The sequence below is a fragment of the Phoenix dactylifera genome, chromosome 1, assembly GCF_051530095.1.
Source record: "Phoenix dactylifera cultivar Ajwa chromosome 1, Ajwa_hap1_PhDact_Kaust_v1.1, whole genome shotgun sequence".
Classification (NCBI taxonomy): Eukaryota; Viridiplantae; Streptophyta; class Magnoliopsida; order Arecales; family Arecaceae; genus Phoenix; species Phoenix dactylifera.
Window position 1 is genome coordinate 49,169,627 of NC_143190.1, and position 20,467 is coordinate 49,190,093.

At 37.2% G+C, this 20,467-nt stretch overlaps 1 long non-coding RNA gene across 2 annotated transcripts; it reads left to right on the plus strand.

The window, feature by feature from the left end:
- The first annotated feature begins 8,373 nt into the window (after positions 1–8,373).
- On the plus strand, positions 8,374–19,663 carry LOC113463744 (uncharacterized). 2 transcript variants are annotated; one of them, XR_015969002.2, is made up of 2 exons: positions 8,374–18,038; positions 18,751–19,663. It is a non-coding gene; the product is annotated as an uncharacterized LOC113463744 (long non-coding RNA). The 2 variants fall into 2 exon arrangements; XR_003388530.4 differs by having other exon boundaries at positions 19,241–19,663.
- Positions 19,664–20,467: the final 804 nt, after the last annotated feature.

The window sequence follows — 20,467 nt, forward strand, 5'->3', positions numbered from 1 at the left end:
TCCTGAATGGGGAAAGGACTTGACCCATTTCGGTTCCATCCAAACTAATGTTTCTGCTCTTCGGCTGGTTCATTGGATTTGTAGATACTCTAGATTGCTGTCTAAACTATAATCGAGCAACTTTAAAGGTCGTTATCGCAATTGATTAATCTGATTTCCTTTCAAAAAAAAAAAAACATTCTAATAACTTCTTATATGAAGAACATTCGTGTGACATTTGTTTGTAGGCTCATGAAGTTATATGAGCACGGATTCTTTGCGTCTGCAGTAGTATTACCACCCGTGTGTTACGAGTGCATGGTTGGTCTGGCTGATATTTTTATGAGATCCCATGCACGAACCAACCATGATCATATGATATGAGTGGTAACACCCCATGGGGGCAGAGGCTTCTCACTTAAAGTTTTATCATCTATGGTTTTCCCAAAAATACGTACTGAATACTTCATATTAGGAACGTTTCATGCATGCCATCACCCTTTGTGGGTATTCTACATGTGTATGCATATGGGTGTTGAGAGAGGATGGTCGAGAGTCCACCTGACATTTGCTCTTTTAGAGTGTTAATAATTTGATTATAATAGTGTAATGTATTAGTTTTTTATATACTAACTTTTGATAGACAAGTATTATGATCATAATTTGAAAGATTTGATATTAGTCAATAAGTTAGTAGACAAAAGCAATCAAATCAGCATCAAGAGCTTTATACTAATAATCACCGTAAGTTTTTAAAATCATAATCAAATCGGCTCAGTTGGTTAAACAAGATTTTACACAATATGGAGGAAATTGAAAAGGAGTAGCAAGAAAGTCATGGTGGAATTGGTCTGCTCCATATTCTCCTAAAAAATTTAGCAATACAGTCAAAAGTTCTTGTAAAAATAATGCCAGGAGAGATCACCATCTCTAAAAATGCTACTTTCTTGAAGCTTGCGTAGAAAATTCGGAGCTCATCTTCAAGAACAGTGCTACAATTTTGAAGCATCCGCGGAAACTAATTTCAACATAGGTATAAAATTGTCTTTAAAGTCCATGGCATCCATCCATGCATGACAATATTTCAAATGCAGATGTAGTAGTCTCACAGGTACAAGAATGATGATGACATAAAGTGTGCAATTCAAATTTGTTTATGTAGTGAAACACAATATTTCCACTAGGCAAGATGCAATTCGTGATAGATATTGCTTTTGCAAAATGATTATGAAAAGCAAATTATTATTTGCTCGTCTCCCTGCTAACATTTTTTGTAATTTCATCTACTAGACATGAATCTCGAAGTCTTTAATGCATCATATTCTGATCTTGTAAAATTATATATCATGAATGTCCCCTTTTTTTTCTTATTGAAAAGAGAGGAGGTTAATCCCCCCCAGGTTTTGGATCATAGCTAGAAATGACCCCATGGCTCTTTTTTATCTAACATAGTTCCACTTTATGTATATATTTATATGCATAAATTTTAGCTGAAATTATTGAGTGTGTTGTATACTAGCCGCGACAAGCAAGCATTAGATCAGTCGAGAAAAATGACAAGGATAAGAGACATTGAAGCCAAAGAAAGAACATTCTAAACAAACCCTAACTAGAAAAAGGGAGACGAATACCTATGTCAAATGTTCTTTGAGAAACTGTTAAAAAAAAAAGATGGCAACAACTCAACTACCTGCTCCTCAATGATTACCAAATTGCAACTGTTCTATAACAAAATTCACCAAATATTCGTAGAGCTTCCATCAAATTTTTAATGGAGTTCAGACAAAAAGAGATTGTACTTGAGCAAATATAAGGTAATTTAAAGAATTAGAAGCCAATATATAGTTTGTCTTTGTACGCATTCTCTACCACATGTAAACAAATGGGGGAAAAAAATTAGCTATTGCAATTACAATACAACAATCGATAAGACTGGCTCAGTATCTTTAATATAATAACTCCCTCACTTCATGTGTTTTTTTAATATTTTTTCTTGCTTTTTATATGTTAACCTTACAAAGTCCCAAATTAATAATTATGATTATTCTCAAAAGAAATGCTATAAGTATAACAATTATATGTAAACCCTTAAAAATCATCCTATCTATCTACTTGTTCATACAAGAATTATCAGTAAAAACAAAGATAGAGTGGTTTATCTAATAGATATATTAAATTCGGGAAATTTTATATGCAAACAAGGAAAAATCTAGTTCATTTCACCATTCCATTGTACCATATCTCTTTCACTGAGAGTGGAGGTTGTGGGATTTTTGATTGGTGCTGACCTCCATCAATGCACTCGATATGGAGCTTCTGGAAAAACGGGCCTCAGAGCCGTCTTTTAGTGCTGCAGAGCTCGTGAACCCTACGACGCTCGTGAACTCCACGCATAAAATAATAATAAGGTTTGTTAGAGTTGCTGCTTCCCGTGCCCTGGACTAGAGGAAAGACTAGAGCTTGATCTCGGATTAGGTGATATAACGAGAGGAAAGTTAAGGTCTTGCTCTTAGGCAGTAGAAAATGTGGGCTTTTCCTGTAGCTGAATATTTCAATTTTCAAATATAGTGTCCTTAGAAGTAAGAGTTCTCTAGGATTCTTGCACATTTGCATATTTGAATTATAATTAAGGGTGGAGAATTTGTCCTTATGGTGCAAATTCCAACACAGATCTCGCGCTATGTATGGTTTTTTTTTTTTTTTTTAATACTTAGGAAAAGGGAAGAGGGGGGTGAGTAGAACCTCATCAGCGTAGCAACCCCCACTGAGCCCCCTTCCTGCTGGAGAGTGTTCGATGCGGATAGAAATTTTTTTTACTCATAACCTCCCTACCCGTGGCAGAGCTTCACCAGTGTAGCAGCCTTATCTCCATGTGAGTACGTCACACCAGCACCACCTAAGTAACGACAGACCAGATAGCGACTTCACCCAGACGGGAGGCATCCGGTTTCTGCATTTAATCGACGCCCGCGCGTTTCGAACATGGGCCACTCTGGTGAAATCAAAGCTCCGTTCTCACCGTGCTACCATCCTGGTAGTTGCTATGTATGGTGTTACCTACTTGGTTGCCTCCTAACCGAACACATACATCAGGTATTGAAGAAACATGTCCTCAAATTAAGACTCTTGGTTGAGCAACGACTTCAACACTCAGCCATTTTCTTTAATGCATATTTTTGAAACTTCTTTTCTTGGTGAAATAAAGATATAATAAAACATGAGAGAAGTGTTTGCCTATGACTTGTCATCCACGTTTCTTCAAACAAACCATTTACAAGCCACAAATTTTCCGTATCAAGAATCATACAAAAACTCACATGGATAGATTACTCCTTACAATAGAATGCCTGTAAACTCACATGGATGGTCGTGGTCCTGGGCAATAAAACGAATCGGCTAAAAAAAATCATCAAGGCCTACGTAGATTTGCAAGACAATCGAAATAGAAGAAGCATAAAATAATTTTTTTTAATTATTCATAAATAAATAAAAAATAGAGCTACACTATAATTAAGTAGAAAATTACTGTGTCAACACATATGAAGGTTTAAATCATCTCCTTTTGGTCTCATCCGTTGTCCAAAAGTGATAAGGGAGGCTGCCCCCCCTGTTCTGCTACATTAACAGAGTCTCCCGTTACCATGCTTCTTGTCACCTGAGGAGAAAAAACAAATGGAATCCAACATTAATTTGCTGTCTCAAACCAGAACGCCAGACACATAAACCCAAAAAAAAAAGAAAAAAAGAAACGTAGCAGAGGAGTCACGGATCATTCTAGAAATCCCATATAGGAATACTAAGCACACATTTCTCACCAGAAAACAGGGTGTCTTTTGTGCTCGTACCATTTTCTTATTGTTTGTGGCTGGAGTTCGGTCATGTGATCCTTTAGTTGGAAGCTCCGGCCTCTGATGCCTTATAATTTTAGGGGACGGAGGGGCTCTCCCTACTCTGTTCTCATTGGGACACCAATAAGGGGCCTATAATTACGAGCAATCACGGGATGCCGGAGTGGCAAAAGAAAGGGCTTTGATCTGGTGTGGCCTCTGATCGGGTTCGTTGCTTGACCTGCTGACATTTTCTGATTGCTGGTGTATCGCCGGAACGTGAATCCGGGGGCATATGATTTGGTTATCCCATGTGTCAGGCTGCTATGGAAGCCATGTCAGAGGGGTCCACCCATGTAATCTTAACTACTGTCTTGATGTGGTGCACTCCATGTGATCACCTGTAGCTTGTGAATGTGTTTTATCGCTTGCTGATGGTTTGTTGTTTTTATATTTTTTTATTTTTATTCTTAGATATTTAGAATTAAAATAGCTGAAAGTCCAGGGCAAATAGATAGATAGGCAGATAGACAGATAGAGAGAGAGAAAGAGAGGAGGGCGAGATTGAGTCATTAAACTTAGATCTCTTATATCAACTAGAGAGTTACTAAATAAGTTGACACTTTGCTGGCCAGATATTTATGCTGCTGATTTTGTGAAGAACTCAGATTGAGAGTCCTCAAACAGGCCTTGGATCAGAGCCTCTTAGTTAGGGATGACAATCTGATTGGATCAGATAAGATACAAATTGGATCAGATGCATAAAAGATCAAAAAACTGCAAGTCAAAAATATAGATCCGGATTTATTAAATAGATAATCTAGCTTGATCATCAATAGATTGGAATGATTAAATGATTATGTATTGCCGCTCCTACTCTCAGCGGTGTTCATTTTTTTTTTTTAAGTGTTTTATTCAAGTAATCCTTATTTCACGTGCTTCATTCATTATAATCAAGAACTAAGGCATTAGACCAAGGTGCAAGGATTCTTATACTTTTATAACTTGGTCTCAATTATACTCCAACGGTGTTGCTTATTTCAGCTACCAATGATTTATATGATGCTAGTACTGATCAACATGTCCAACTCGCATCGATCGAGCAGAAATGTGGATACACGAAGGCCAACCAAGTACTTCCTCACCTAAAATGATATATATATATATATATATGATGATCGCAAATAGTTGCCCTCTTCGATCCTGCCTGCTCTAAGATTCTTCCAAGCTAATGAGGAATGGGTTGTGGAGGCATTTAGGCCTCAGTAAATCCTTGTTTACGCTAAACAAATTGGATAAGAGTCTTCAACAAATTTCGAGTTGGTGACCAAGACAATGGTCGGTGGGGCTGGCCAGTCTTAAGTGCATGCAAATAGCCACAGAGTGTGACGAGTATTATTAGCAAGTAGGCATACATGACCGTGATTGAACTGAGGCATAGTTTGTTTTAATCAACCACTAGTGACGCAATTTGGGATTGAGGGCCCATCCATGCTCCCTAGTTCAGTTTGCAAGAGAAGTGATCCGAATCAACTACGTAGTACATAGTGTTTGGCTCGCCCATGCAGTTCTATCTTTTTTAAGTTGGACTTCTATGACATTTGGAAGGTTTTCCTTCTCTATGTATCGACTGATGTATAATTGGAGGGTCAAGTGCAATTTTTTTTTTTTTTTCATTTCTTTTCCTTAGTGAGTGAGTTGTATACAAGTGTCCGTTTAATAAATCTGATATGAGGAAACAAAAGAAAAGAAAAAAAAATCCATTCATCCTCTTGTATATTATCATATAACTAAATGAGAAAAGCGAGAAAGTGGGAGATGTGCAAAGAAATCCTTTTTTATACTTTATACTTTGATTTTCAAGTGCCATGTTAGCTCGACGAATTTCTCATTTCCTCACTCCATATTTTATCATCACCAAATCTCTCTTCCTTCAATGTTGCTGTAATAAGCATTCACTCCCGCAAAGTACCTTTTTTACATGCAAGTTTAAGACCAATTTTTGTGAAATGTTGAATTTTCTAGATACAAGCTTAAAATTAATTGCTTTTCTATGTTTAGTATATTGTTATATAGTTATCATTTCTTTTAACATGTGATAGAGTTGGAAACTTTGTTCTAGAATGCAGAAAAGCAAGTTGCTTTTAAATATATAATTCATGATTATATCATGGTTTATGCATGGCAAACACATACTAATGTTATGATCATCTATGTCTCTTCAACTTCAAATCAATATATTTAAAACTAACAGTGATGTATTTTGGCTTCCTCTTCAATATGATTGCTATTTCTTATTTATTTTTGTTTATTTAAATATTTTTGAAATATTATATTAAGCATCATGCATTGCGATAATTATGTTTTGGGCTGTTGGAGGCAACCAAAATTATATACTAGAGAAAATAAATAAATAATCAACAGAACATCTATGCTCCGTTCTGCTTTAAAGCAAAACGATACCTCAATGCAATTGCGAGTTGGAAGATGGAGAAAAGGTGTGGGTCCAGAACGCAATACGGCTAAGGTTTGGCTATGGCCCGCTGGATCGTAGGAAGGCTCGAGGCTACGAAATTGGGATGAGTCGGCTCATCCGGATATGGTTCATATAGAGAGATCTGGATAGTTTGTTGATTAAGACTAATAGTCAATGTAAAGGCTTTGGTTCGTTGATTGTGTTTTTATATTTTTAAGCGCCCATAAACCCCTCAAAGTAATTATCATAAGGTTTCAATTATTCCACAGCTATCTAATATATTGATCTCTGGATTTTTGTTATGCTATTATATTTGAAATTTTAGAGTAAAATTAGTATAGCTGGTCAATTTACTCGTGGTAACTCTCCTTGCCGCTACAAAGTCTATTATTTTATTAGTATACATATCACAGTATAGATTTTCATTTTTAAGCATTTTTATAGGTTTTCCATTTTTAAAGTATTTTTGTCTATGCATTTGAACTAACTTCATTCCGCTTAACATAGAGTCATCTGTATTTACTTTCAAAAAAACCAGCATGTTCTTGAAAGGTATCAAAATAACAGGCATTTGTATAACATTATAATGATTATTATAACAATAAAAAAATCATTATAATAAGTCATATTAATATATTATTCTAACAAATGATGGCCAGTATTTGCATTTTTTTTGCTATTATAACTAAATAAGAAGGGATGGATGGAACAAATTAAAACTATTATGACCACAATGAAAAATGAAATAGTAGTCTCTTTGGTTAATAACAATTTAGATAGGATATAGTGTAGCAAAATAACATAGAACTATTTTGTATACGGCCCGAATTTGGTTAGAGGTAATAATTTAATCACCTTTTTGACCAAACTTAGATTACCTCCAAACCATCCAATGTCAGCAATATCATCCTCCCTTCTAGAGTCATATCACCTTCAAAATATCCAATTTAATCTGATTTATTTCTGAGGACTCAAGTTGACTAATTTGACCTAACCCTCCAAGATACCCAATTCAAGCCAATTTAATTCTTAGCAATCAAGTCAACTAATTGACTCGGCCCATTTATCTTAATCCATTTTGTTTTGGGTCAACTTGATATGTCGCAGCCTTTAGAACCTAAATTAAAATTGCCGACCTAATCCATCTTGTTTCAACTCAACTTGTCCTACCGATCTTAACCCATATTATCTTTCATAATCCAGCTTTATTGTTAAGAAGTATAAGAAAAAATAAACAAAAGAAAAAAAATCCAAACGGTAGGAAGCATAAGAATTCAATTTAAAATTACACAAGTTCTTACAAGTTTTAATAAAATGGTGGGTTGGTAACCCTCCTTATATCTTATAAAAAAAAAATCGATGAAAGATTACATACGATCAATTTCTCACTCAATGTTGAATTGCTATGAATCATACGAATATGAGAAAGAAAATGGTAAGGCATGTGGAATATTACAACACATAACACTGAAATATAATAATTCATGTTTACCAATCCAAATCCAACTGAACTAATAGGCCCAACCTGGCAGATCCGACACAAACTATGGATTGGGTTGGATCAGTTTCCAGTTGAGAGGATCCAAGTTGCACCAGTCTCAAGGACCTTATCCAACTTCTTTGGGGTTTGTGCCTGACTTCTCAAATCATAATTCAAAAGGCCTGGACCAAACCTAATAATGAGTTGGGTCTAGAACAAACTTGCAACAGATTGAGACCCGTTGGATCAATGAATAGGATCCCATGCCAATGGATTATTAGTTGAGAAATGAGAAATATAAATACTTAATTCTTTCAAATTTGTTTTTAATAGATTATTTTATTTCGGAGTCGGTAATGGTTTCCCTCAATCCTTTATTATGCCGCCAAGCAATTTTTTTTTTAAAATACATATAAAAAATTTGGATAAAGAATCCAATATGTGGCGAATAAATTTCCTCCGAGCCCAAAATTTTCTCGTTTGCGGGTTCGGATCTGGTCGAACCGATCCGCTAACGAGTAGGAGCAGGCTTAGCATTCGAGTTCGGGGTTCGTCCCGCTTCTCGTTGATATAAAGAAACGACTCGATGCGACCCAAACCGGCCCATAGCCTTTTCTAGGTGAGATTACACCATACACCTGGTGTACAACCTCATCTGTACACTAACCAATAAAATTGCACCACGTGTTCATTATAACCACCTCAGATTAAGGAGAGTGAAAAAAAAAAGTAGGAACTGCTCCCCTGCTCCTCTCCGCCCTCTTCTGAAATCCTAGCCCGCGTCCTCCGCCTCCCGAGCGCTGCTCCGCTCTCCACCCAATCACGACCACCGCTCCGAGTGCCGTTGTTCTACGCCGCCATGCGGAACCTGCCGGCGTGGATCGGACGGGGAGATTGAGCGCGATGTACCCGCTGCTCCTCTCTGGCCTCCGGCGAGGAGTTCGCCGCGAAATCCATTGAGAAGGCCCTCCTCTCCGAACCTCTTGACGGCGATCTCGCACTCCGGGAGGCCAAGATACAACAGCTCGCCTCCGCCGTGAACCCCACGCCATTCAGATCCACGCCGCCTACGAGGACGCCGACCCCCTCCGCCCGTCCTCGACCTCTGCCCGGGCCCCGACCTGTTCGCCTGCATCTTCGGCCGCGCCTCGCTCCCCGAGCGTGAGGCTGCCGCGATGATGCTCCCGCTGATGGAGGCGATGGCTGCGTGCCACCAGCGGGGGATCGCCCACCAAGACGTGAATTGGGGTTCCCGTCGCGGAGCGCTCCCTTCATTTCCTCACCCCCACCCCCCCCCCCCCCCCCCCCCCCCCCCCCCCCCCCCCCCCAAGCCGAGGTGGCCAGAATGGCCATGCGGCGAAAATGGATTGGCCTGGTGTAATGCTGAGGTGGTTCACCAGGAGTAGGCTATAATTTCTCCACTTCTAGTTCCATCATCGGGTGGAGCGGCCTCTGTGATTCGTTACGAGTCGAAAATCGAGCTGAAAAAATTAGTTAAAATCGATCGCTATTTGGTGATGAACGCAGGTAAGTCTGGTCTTTCCTAAAATTGTCTGCAATTTCCATCATGGTATGGGACATTCGAGCCAAATTCAGAATAAGTTTTATCAGTAGGTAAGATGTAGAAAATTTTGCGGTGTTTCGAGGTTGAAATCGTGGTTAACCATTAAAAATCGCCTCGATTTGCTTCTGGTGCAGTATGATTAGGTATTGCAGTTCTATGAACGCTCCTCTTTTATGGAGATAGATTTTTGGGCCATGTGAAGTAGGTTCTGAAGCTGATCAGGGTTTGCTTTTACATTTTCATTGACAAGTTCTGTGCTGTTTAATAGTTTATCTTTGGGTAGTCCGGTGTTTTTTTTTCAAAAAACAGAAATAAAAGATAAATGTTTGCATTTGTGTTACTCCTTTTTTTTTTTCAATAGTTTCATTTTTCTTTGAATGGCTTCTTTCACAAAATTGCAGCCATTGCTATTGCAGTGCAATAATCAGCTAGTTGAACTGAAAAAGTTATATGAAGATTACAATTTATAATTAATCAATACAACTAAAAATTGATCATAGATGTGATTGTATTATAGATTATTCGGATGCAAATGCAAATATTTCAGGTTGTTTTTCCAAGAAAAAATAAGAAGTTTGCAAATACTAGATCAGCTTATTCTTGATGTTTGGGTTATATGAAACAATAACTAGACATGGTCGAGGTCAAGGTTGCAAATATTGCCAGAACAGGACGGTATGAATGGTACCATACCATTTTTGTAGGCTATTAGCATCGGTAAACAGTGTATCGGTGCAGGATGCAGTCCTGTGTCATGTGTTTGTATCTGGTACTCTACCGTTCTAGCAAAAAACAAAAAACAAAAAGGTACGAGGTCTTATACCAGTATGTGGAGCCTTGGTTGAGTATTCACAAGATAATGTGAAATGTTAATGCTTGACCGTCATTTGGCTATACATATGTACAGTGCCTTCACAAACTGATTGCTTCTGGGGTTTTAAATGCTGGGTATAATAATGCTATTGATAGTAGGATTTGTTGGTATTTAATGAAATTTAAGTTTTTGGCATCCATGAGATCAGGATGGCATAGTTTGACTTGTGGCTCCCAGGAACTGGGGCAAAACCTGGATCTTGCGAAAGAAGAATGAGCTCAGGTTTACTTATTGATTGGTTCTTACTCTGGACAAAAGGACTAGGTTTTCAAAGTAGTTGGTAAATGCTCAGTTGTCCAACCACTATTTATGAGTATGTAAGGTGTGAATTGTTGTCATTAAGCAAAAAAGAAAACTTTGCTGGTTTGGGATTGATATGAAAGGCCATATTGATCATGTCTTGTTAATTGCTTGAATTATTGAATATAACTTTAGTCTCCCTGAATAGGTTTTGGGGTTTGGGGAGGTGGGGGTTTGAAGTATGAATATTCTACTTGATTTTACGTAACTCATGGAAACCATTGATTTTTACTGATGTTCCTAATCTCTTATCTTGATCTCTTTATTTCCTATGTGGAAGATAATGAAGGGAATGATGTGTTTGAATTGTTAAACGTTACCGTTGGTGTTTTTAAGTTCAATAAGCAAGAAAATATATCTTAAATTATATAAACATACGGAGATTTCTGTTATCATATGAACTGGGCTTGCTCTAGTGGTCCTATCCTCTGTCTAGCAATCAGAGGTTCTGGATTCAAATCTTAGATGCTGCATTCCCAAGCACTGGGACCTAGGTAATTGTAGTTCAGATGGGTATCTGTCCCTCTCTCTCAAAAAAAAAATTGTCCTTGGACATTTATGACCGTTAGACTTCTTGCAATCTATATTGGCCATTAGATTAAGAAAGGAGGTCTCTCCTAATATATTTTTTTCTTAATCTCAGATTTCTTTCTGGTCTCCAAATACACTTTTCAAAATCTTTTGAAAGAAACTTCATAAAAATTAAAAGGCATCTCCTGTTCCCTTCTGCTTTGATTTTATGCAAACCAGTGATCTAAGTTAATGCTTTACTCTGTGCCTTTGATGAAGTAAGAAAAAAAATCAATTTTATAACTTTTACTATTTATTCACTTAGTTATAATTGAGAATGAAATATTTTCCTCTGCAACATGCATTATGTATATACCTATATATAGCTTTCATATTGCTGTTTTTCTGCAATTGTCCCTTTTTGTTATATTGGCTTCTATCACAAAATTGCAGCTAGTGTTGTTGCAGTGCAATAATCCTCTTCTTTTTTTTTTAAGCAATGCAATAATCAGTTAGTAACAATTATTTGGCAGTGAGTGAAAAGGTCCAAAACCATCACCACTCTTGGCATCTTTCAAAACTCATGGGATGTTTTCTTTTTTTATTATAAAGAAGCAGAGGATCAGGCTCTATCCAAGGATTATATATCTAAAAACTCTTATTCATGGACAGCCGTGGTACAGGCCTCAAGAGATCTCCCCTTCTTCCTCCCATATATTACCATTGGTAGAAAGGACCATTCTCTTTCTGAGTCGCTCTGTTTTGAGAAGTAACTCCTTGGTAGAGCAATGGTTTCATCCAAGCTCTTGCTTATACAGAGCTTGATCTCTTGTAACCTTGAGTTTTATAAAGGGAGCTCTCCCTTAATCTTGTTGGATCTTAGAGAGCTGAATTCAGGTATTACCAATTGATGAGCATTTTGAACCTTGGTTTGAACCATGGACCTACATTGAGTCCAATACTTGGAGTTAGTAAATTTAAATTTACTCCACCAACTGGGGGCTATTATGCCTAAATTGGTTGAGGCTAGGCCTCAAACTTAGGCCAACTCTTAGGATACAGTTTGATATTAACTCTAGTTTTTGGGAAACACAAAGTTTTCAAATCAAGATGCTAGCAAACTGCAAGCTGTGATTATTCATTAAATGACCATTTGGTAATTGCTCTAACAAAATCCTAGGTCTCCACTCGCCATTGGATAGGGATTGCAATATATTGGAAACAATCTTGTCAGCAACCCATGCACAATGTTGGCAATTTTTAAGATTATATGATTTAGAATGCACAATGGCTATCTCCATAGTTTTTTTTTTCCGGTTTAGGCTAACTTTTAGCTGGAGCATGACTCATGTCTAAGTTCATTGGTTGCTAATTGTACTTGGAGTATTCCAACATTCATAAGCCAAATAAGGCGGCTTATGAAATCTCGCATTCTCTTCCCGCACCTTGCCTGGTTCTAGCATCTGGCAACCAGACTTGGCTTGGGGATTCCTTCAGAAAGGGGAGCTTTTCCTTTGATCTTGGTTTGGTCATCTAACTTTCAAGCCTGTTGGGAACTGGTTTCTCCTTTCTCATCGCACCTTTGGCGGGAGGAGTTAGAAAGGTGAAAAGAGAACAAGACAAGACCTGCGTATATCGCTCCTGTCTAAGCGAGCGATACTTTATCCATTGGACTTTCCATTTCAAGCTCGACTTGTAGCGAGACTCGTTCTTTTTCTCATTGAAAAATTGATTATCCATTTTTTTGGCAATAAAATAACCACTCGTTACTAGTAATCCATGTCGCTCTCACTATATTATATATTCATGTGGATATTCAGTATATCGTTCGTGTTTCTGTTACAACACAACGAATAGAATGTTCTTATAAAACTAGTAAGAATATGTATGCCATACACCTTGCTGGGATTGTAGTTCAATCGGTCAGAGCACCGCCCTGTCAACGCGGAAGCTGTGGGTTCGAGCCCCGTCAGTCCCGAACTAGGATCCAATGAATTGATTATATTTAAAGCATACCTCGTAAGTAGAGTAATGATTCTGCTTTATTATGATTCTTTGTGGTGTTTGGAGAGAGAGATATGGTAGAATTTCTAATTACAAATGAATGTCATCCTTCACTTTTCAAACAACTTACATTAGATGATTGTTCCGGGCTCAAGGCCATTAGATATCGATATCTGCCAGTTGATGTTTTTTAAGGACAAATAGGCACTGGTGCAAGACCTGTTGATGGAGAACTGATGTTCTGGATTGAGCAGGGCTTGGTTTTTCCACCTTATGATATTTTTCACTTGCAATCCTTTTGTATGGACGTCATTTCTTCCAGCTATATGCTATGCTAAAATGGGGAGGGAAGAAATAAGAGACATGAAATTAGAATTATTTTAGTGTAATGTGCAATTTTCTTGGAATCCCCACTTTCAGAATCTGTATAGTGCCTGGAAAAAAAATTCAGGTCCCTAATTAGTTTTAATTCTTTCCATTTCTATGAAAGTTAATGGATAAACAAGAAATATTGGCATCCTGAGTTGTGCAGGAGCATGAACCAGAAATTCGTGAACAGGATTGCAGAAATGATAGTCAACCATTCCTTGTGCAGGACATAATTAGCTGAGGTTGCTAGATATTATAAGCTTTTGGTTAATTTTGGAAAAGCGATATCTGGTCAAAATATAAATAAAGAATTTATTTTTCATTTCGAACTGGTTGCTGGGCCCAGGATTTTGCAAAGATGCGATCAAAAAAGGGACGACGAAGTGATACAAAAAGAACTCTGTTCTTTGTTACTCCTATCTATAAGAGGAGAGCATATGAAAAATGTAACTGATTCTTTCCTTTCCTTGGGTCACTGGCCATCCGCCGGGAGTTTCGGGTTTAATACCAATATTTTAGCAACAAATCCAATATGTTTCTCTGAACTGTTGAGTAGCGGTTCCATGAGTAATTATCAGTATCTCAAATTCCATAATTTTCTACTATGCCATGTTGAGCTTGAGCCATTGAAGTATTGTCTAACTATGTAACTATAGAAAAGGGCAACCATATATCTAGTATCTTGTAAGTGTATCAAATATTGCACCTGTTAATACATGAGTTTACTGGCAAGCATCTGTCTGCACAGTGCTTGCTGTTGCTTGCGCTAGACAATGTTTTCCAAACTTTAGCAAACTATGTAATATAATTTAAAGTTTAGCAAGAATCATATTTCATAGGAAGTGCAATTAATATTTCACATAAAATTGTCAAGAAACAAGCCCGTCTAGTCTGCATCAGCATTGGAAGTACCTTGTTATCTTGTATAAACATGCTGAATGATGAGCCATCAGGGTGTTAATGCTACAGAAAATCAATAATTAAATATTTAATTAATTACATAATAAACCTAAGAATCTGTGGGTACCTGTAATCAATCCACCACTGTAAGTGTCTCTATCTAAATATTGCTTGTTTTTGCTTATATTTGCTTATATTTGGTCTTCTGATTGTGATGCTTTATGTGCGATTTGACAAAGTATATCTTGATATGATGATTTCTTTTTGGTTATAACGAACTTAAAGTTAAGGAATTCCTTTCTTTACTGTCTCTGTTATAGATGTACCCACTGCATACTTTGTTTACTTTGTTGTTTCACATGTGAACTTAGCAATTTATTCAATTCATGCTAATATTTGGCTGTCATACTATCTTCAGGAGCTGGATGGATGCTGTTGTTGCCTTATCCTTCCATCAGTTAATTTGCATTTAATTATATCTCTATTATTTTCATGATATAATTTTAGTAGAATAATTAAGAGTTTAAGCATGTTGCTTAGCAATTTAATGATAAAGATATTATGTCTTGCTGCATCTTTGCTTGCTTAGGCTTCAATTCATGAATAGTAGAATCATAGCTTGAGATTATTGTAATGAGTTAATTTATCATCTCTTTAATGTTTCAGGTAATGTAGCTATAAGCTTTATTGTTTAAAATAGTTATCCAAATCAGTCCGAGCATATCAAATCCCCTCACTGTCCAGTATGACTAATGATGCATATATTTGTGCCCGCGCGCATATGTATATATATGCATATGTGTGTATATACATACATAAATAAATGCATATATGCATAAATGTACACATATTTATGTACATACATAAACATATTTCTGATGTGGATACTATCATCAAGGGCAAAACTTCTTTTGCTACATTGCTTATGTGATGTCAGTATTTAACAGCATTCAGTCATTTATAATATGGCCAACTTCTGTTTCTTCTTGAAGTTTTCATGTCCTTTAATTATTAAATTCATAATACTTTCTTCAGGATAAAATCCCTATCTTCTGTTCTTGCAAGAAAATTATGAATTGGAACTAGCAATTTATTACCTTGCTTTATTATTACCTAGAGTTGGCACAGTTGCCAATATGAAGCAATATTTTTCTCTTAACTTGATTTCATCAAATTACCATCTGTTGTCGTAAATCTTAACTTGTCTTCTGTTATTACTACCGATTAACACTAATCTTGTGTTGTATTTGTAAGTATATAGGTTCAGCACATTCTGCTCATGTAACAGGTAGGGAATTCTTTGTTTTTCGTCCTGTCATGAGAACCATTGGCACAAGTTACAAAATTGAGGCAGAATTAGTTTAAGATCAGATTATGCAAAACTGTGGAGCAGTGTGAATGATAGTTGATAACTTGATACTTCATTGCTACATCAGTGGTAAGATAGCATTGGACTGGATACTGTGAAGGATTCAGAGGTGTTTGTGTATGCCAAATTTGGATGAGAGACTCTGAATGCTATGTTGGAGAGGATATCTATTTGCTTATCAAGTTGGAGTTGGAGAGTTTAGCTGCATCCATGTATGAGAATACCCCTGATTCATTTATGTGGTGATTTTTAGTGTCCCAGATCTTGAACTGTAGGTCCTGTGGCTCCTACAAGCCCTCCAAATGCAGCCTTCTTCTGCCTCCTCTTGTCAACTGAATCATAAGCTTTAAAATTTATGTGCATTCCACACGAAGAGGATATTGTAAAATAAGGTAGCTGGGTACATGTTTGATTCATAAAATTAATTTTTATTTTTGAAATATAATAGGTATGAGTTTTGTCAGCATACTAAGACCATATAAACTTGCTTAGTCCAATTGCATGGAACATTTTCTTGTCCGTAGACCCATATATGACAGATCTTGATGTAGTCACTCTTTCAATGAGGATGCCAAGTTGGATTTAGGTTCAGGGTCAACATCAAGTTAACAAACTGTTGTAACATAAGATGCTTGATCTATGAAATGTGTCTGAAGGGAAAATCTGTGCTGCTAGTGGATCTGGTTTCCCATGAAAAGAAATACAGCAAAAAAAAAATTGAGCTCAACACAATCAGGCTTGTGTTGACTTGCTAGTTAGGTTTACTCATTCTATTGAGACAGATGTATGATTTGGTGCCTAAAGTCTGCTTAACAATGCTTTATTAGCCTCCTCTTGTAAGACATCTTTCAAACAAATTTAGATAAGCAAAAGCTTCTTGATGTCTTGATTCTAAATGGCTCTCACTCGCAATGTCCAGGTTAGAGAACTCACCATATCCTTCCGAGAGTGCCAATTGGAGTGAATAGGTGCCATATAACTGAAAATTTAAAGTTGGAATTCTTATCAAAATCTCCTTTGCACGGCCATCATTATTATCACCTTGTCTGACCAGATCATCTTTCCTTTTATTTCATGAACCTCAGATCAGTTGGAGCAAAATATGGTACTAGAAATTTTCGATCTAAAGGATGATATCAGCTACTAAACTCCTTCACTTGAAAAGGCATGAATTACAATCCTGAACTGAAGTCGAGTAGGCTGTGATTTTAGGCAGACATGCATCTCAAACTGAAGAATTGAACACAACTTCATTATTGTTGGAAAAATGGCCTCCCATCACATAGGCAAATACAGTCTTATGTCACATACTCAAATTTGACTTTTTGTGTGCAAACCACAGAGTTCAGTGTATCACCTTCACGTCTCAGTAGGGTAGTAACAGTGTTAGTTTCTGAGCCAGTCAACCCTATCAGTAACTAGGGTCAGTTATTAGTGCTTTATCAGTCAAATTAGTGATGGTTATTTAAAGCCCCACCCACTCTATCTTTTGTTTGGAGTAGTAGGAGGGTGTATGCCCACACAATGTTGGTTTCCTTGAGCCTATAATTGCCCATTTAGTTTGGGTCAGGAGCATGAACACTATTTTCTGATCCGCCATGTTGGGTTTATTTTTAAATGTTGAATGTTATATAAAAAGGATACTGTATCTCCAAAAACTCCGATGCAGGTATTATAGAATTGATGGGTGTATAATCAGCCTTTACTGGCAACTGTCTTTGTCTACATGATGCTAGCTGCTGCTTGCGCTAGACTGTTCTTTCGGGAAGTTCCATGAAGAAAGCTATATTATTAATGTTGAACTATTACATTTTTTAATTCAAATTGGTCTTGGGACAAGGAAGTTCAAATCAAACTGTCAGGAAACAGGCCCTATAATCTAAATTAGAATCACAGATTCCTTGATATCTTGTATAACCAGGGCGGACAATGTGCAACTGGAATATTAATGATATTAAAAACAAAATCTGGATTTGTAATTGATTACATAACAAAAAGTTTGATGTGATACCCAAGAATCTGTGGGCACATGTATAAACCCTTCACTGGAAAATGTTTTTGTCTAAAAGTTGCTTTCTGTTGCTTATGCTGGCTTTTGATGATGTTATTTTATGCCTGATTTTGTAAAAGTGAAGCTTGATAACCTTCTCGTTCTTTTTGGTTTTATTAAACGTATTTTGAGGCTTTTCCTTTCTTTACCACTGTTTGCTAAAGATATGCATATTACTTGCTTTCTTTTCTTTGTTGTTAAGCATGTTAGCACGGCAACTTATGGTCAGCTCATGCTACAGTAACTGAAAGTTCCTGCAAGCTTCAATTATTGGCTGGTATAAAGTTTATGGTGCAGGATGGGAATCACGGTCTCCTTATCTTTCTGTCGGTTCCGGTAAGATTCTCTCTATGTTTCCTGAGATGCTGTTGCAATAGAATAAATGAAGTCTACTTGCCTCGGCTTCGATTTAGGAATGTTGGATCATAGCTTAAAATTATTTAGACGAGTTAATGCAGTCATTTCTCGAATGTTTCATGCAGTGCATCTAGGTGTCTACAATTTAAAATTTTGTCTAATATCAGTCACTAGTGGCCTTACTGAATCTCCTATTACATGATATGACCCATGATGCTTGGATAGTGAGAAACTAGCCCATCAGTCTGCAAATACTATTAAGTCCGGCTATGTCTTTCTAGATGTCTGTGATATGGATACTTTCAGAACAGAAAAAAAAAATCTGTGTATTTCTCATGCCATGCTATTCCTAAACTTTTTCCACACGAGCCGTCAATTCTTGTTCCTGCTTAAGCCCTTAGTCTCCTTGAATTGTTAAATCCCTTGTATTTTCTTTAGGATATTATACCCTATGTCATTTTCTTGTAAAGAAATTTCTGATAGGAGACTTGCAATCAATGATGCAGAACATAAAATTATATATGTTTTCCTCACTCCGCTGATGCATAAAGTCAGCAGTGGTGCAGCTAGCATAGACAATTTGGTGTTATTATGAGACATTGTTTCCTCTACTATATCATCAAATTACATCTCTTTTCATGATTCATTACAGCGTCTTTTTACCGGCTCACACCAATCTCACTCTGAATAGGTTCGGCACTTGTTCTCCTGCAGTAGTTAAAAAAGTTCTTGGATTTTTGTCCTTGCATGACAAGTAGCAGCATAATTTATAAAATTGAAGGGAGAAAAAACCTGGACTGATTCGGAACTAGAGCAGAGTGGATGGTTGCTGTTTTTTTTTGGCTGCCTGGGTGGCAAGATAGGATTAGGTTGGAGCCTACAGGATGTGGTGGTTGTTTGGTGGCCACTGTATTCCCGCATGGTATGCGGAATATACCCCATATCTGGACAAATGAGGTTCTGGAGTGGCGTGATGGAAGGATATCTCTGATCATTGACTTGGAATTGGAGCCTGCAAGACTCCAACCACGTCCACATCTGCTCCAGATGACGGATGATTAACGTGTTCAAAATCTTAGGACTGTAGGATTAATGACCCTTCCAATACCTCCAGCTTTTTTCTTCACTCTCTCTTCCTTACTTTATTGAAAAGTTGAAACTATGCTTCACCTCGCGAACAGGATATCATTTGAATCAGGTAGCTGGAGGCATCCCCACAACCCATAAGTGGGTTTTAAAGTATAACCTTTCTGGTTTAATTGCATGGGGCATTTAATTGGCGGCTACGGAAAGGCATACGTAGAATTTACCAAGAAAAGGACATGCATGGAACATAGACAAAGATGTGACGCATATGGAGGTAGTCACTCTTCAATTGGGTTGTCGGGTGGGTACTAGCTTCCTGGTTCATCATCAAGTTCCCATTTTTGGAATAAGAAAACATGTGCTGATAGTGTCTAATTTCTTATGAGAGGGGACACAGAAAAAATCTTGATGTTAAACTGAAAACTTGTAATGGATTTTTTGTTACAATCTCTTACCTCTTACCTGGGGCCTGTCATAATATTCTCCTTTGTCTTAACCAAGTTATCCTTTCTCCTATATATCTTTGTTCATTTTTTCTTTTCAAGAACTTTAGATGGGGTGAGAAAAATTTGGTAATTGAATATTTCGATTCAAAGAATGATGTCAACCTACCTCTGCTGAACTTGTTCACTTGAAATGTGTGGAGTGTGATCCTGAACCCAGGCCAGGAGTGTGCAAGGCTTAGCCGTGACTCACAAGATAAAGCCATGATATAGCTCGGAAGAATTAAGTGTTTGTTCCTCCCCCAACTTCTCTTTTTTTTTGATTTTGTTGGTTTCGCTCATGTTCATTTGTGTAAAGTGCTGTTGTATTGGGGAAAAAAAATAAAAGCCTTAGGTCACCCTCGTACAATTATGCATGAGGTTCATATACTAGTCTACCCTCGTACAATTATGCATGAGGTTCAAGGGGCATTTAGCAAATGAAGAGAGAGACCAAGTGAAAAAACTTAGCGAGTGGGGTCATGCCTTCCATTTCATGAGGCATGGCCAAAAGAGACGAGGTTGAGAAGAAACTGATGGCAAGAGACGAAGTCCTTGCAAATGTTAAATGGAAGCTTCAGAAGGCACAGAAAAGAATGAAAAGATATTACAATCAGGATCGAAGAGATATTGTTTTCGAACCAGGCTAGAATGTCCTTTTAAGCAAAAATCGTTCAAGAACAAATTCAGCCACAAACTATCTCAAAACTTTTACGGGCCATTCAAAATTTTTAAATCTTTTTTTTTTTAATTTTAATTAGCATGTGCCGGTGGAAAGGCAAGGGATGCCAGCATGTTTAGACAAGAAAAGCTAATAGAAAAGTAGCGATCGTCAATTCT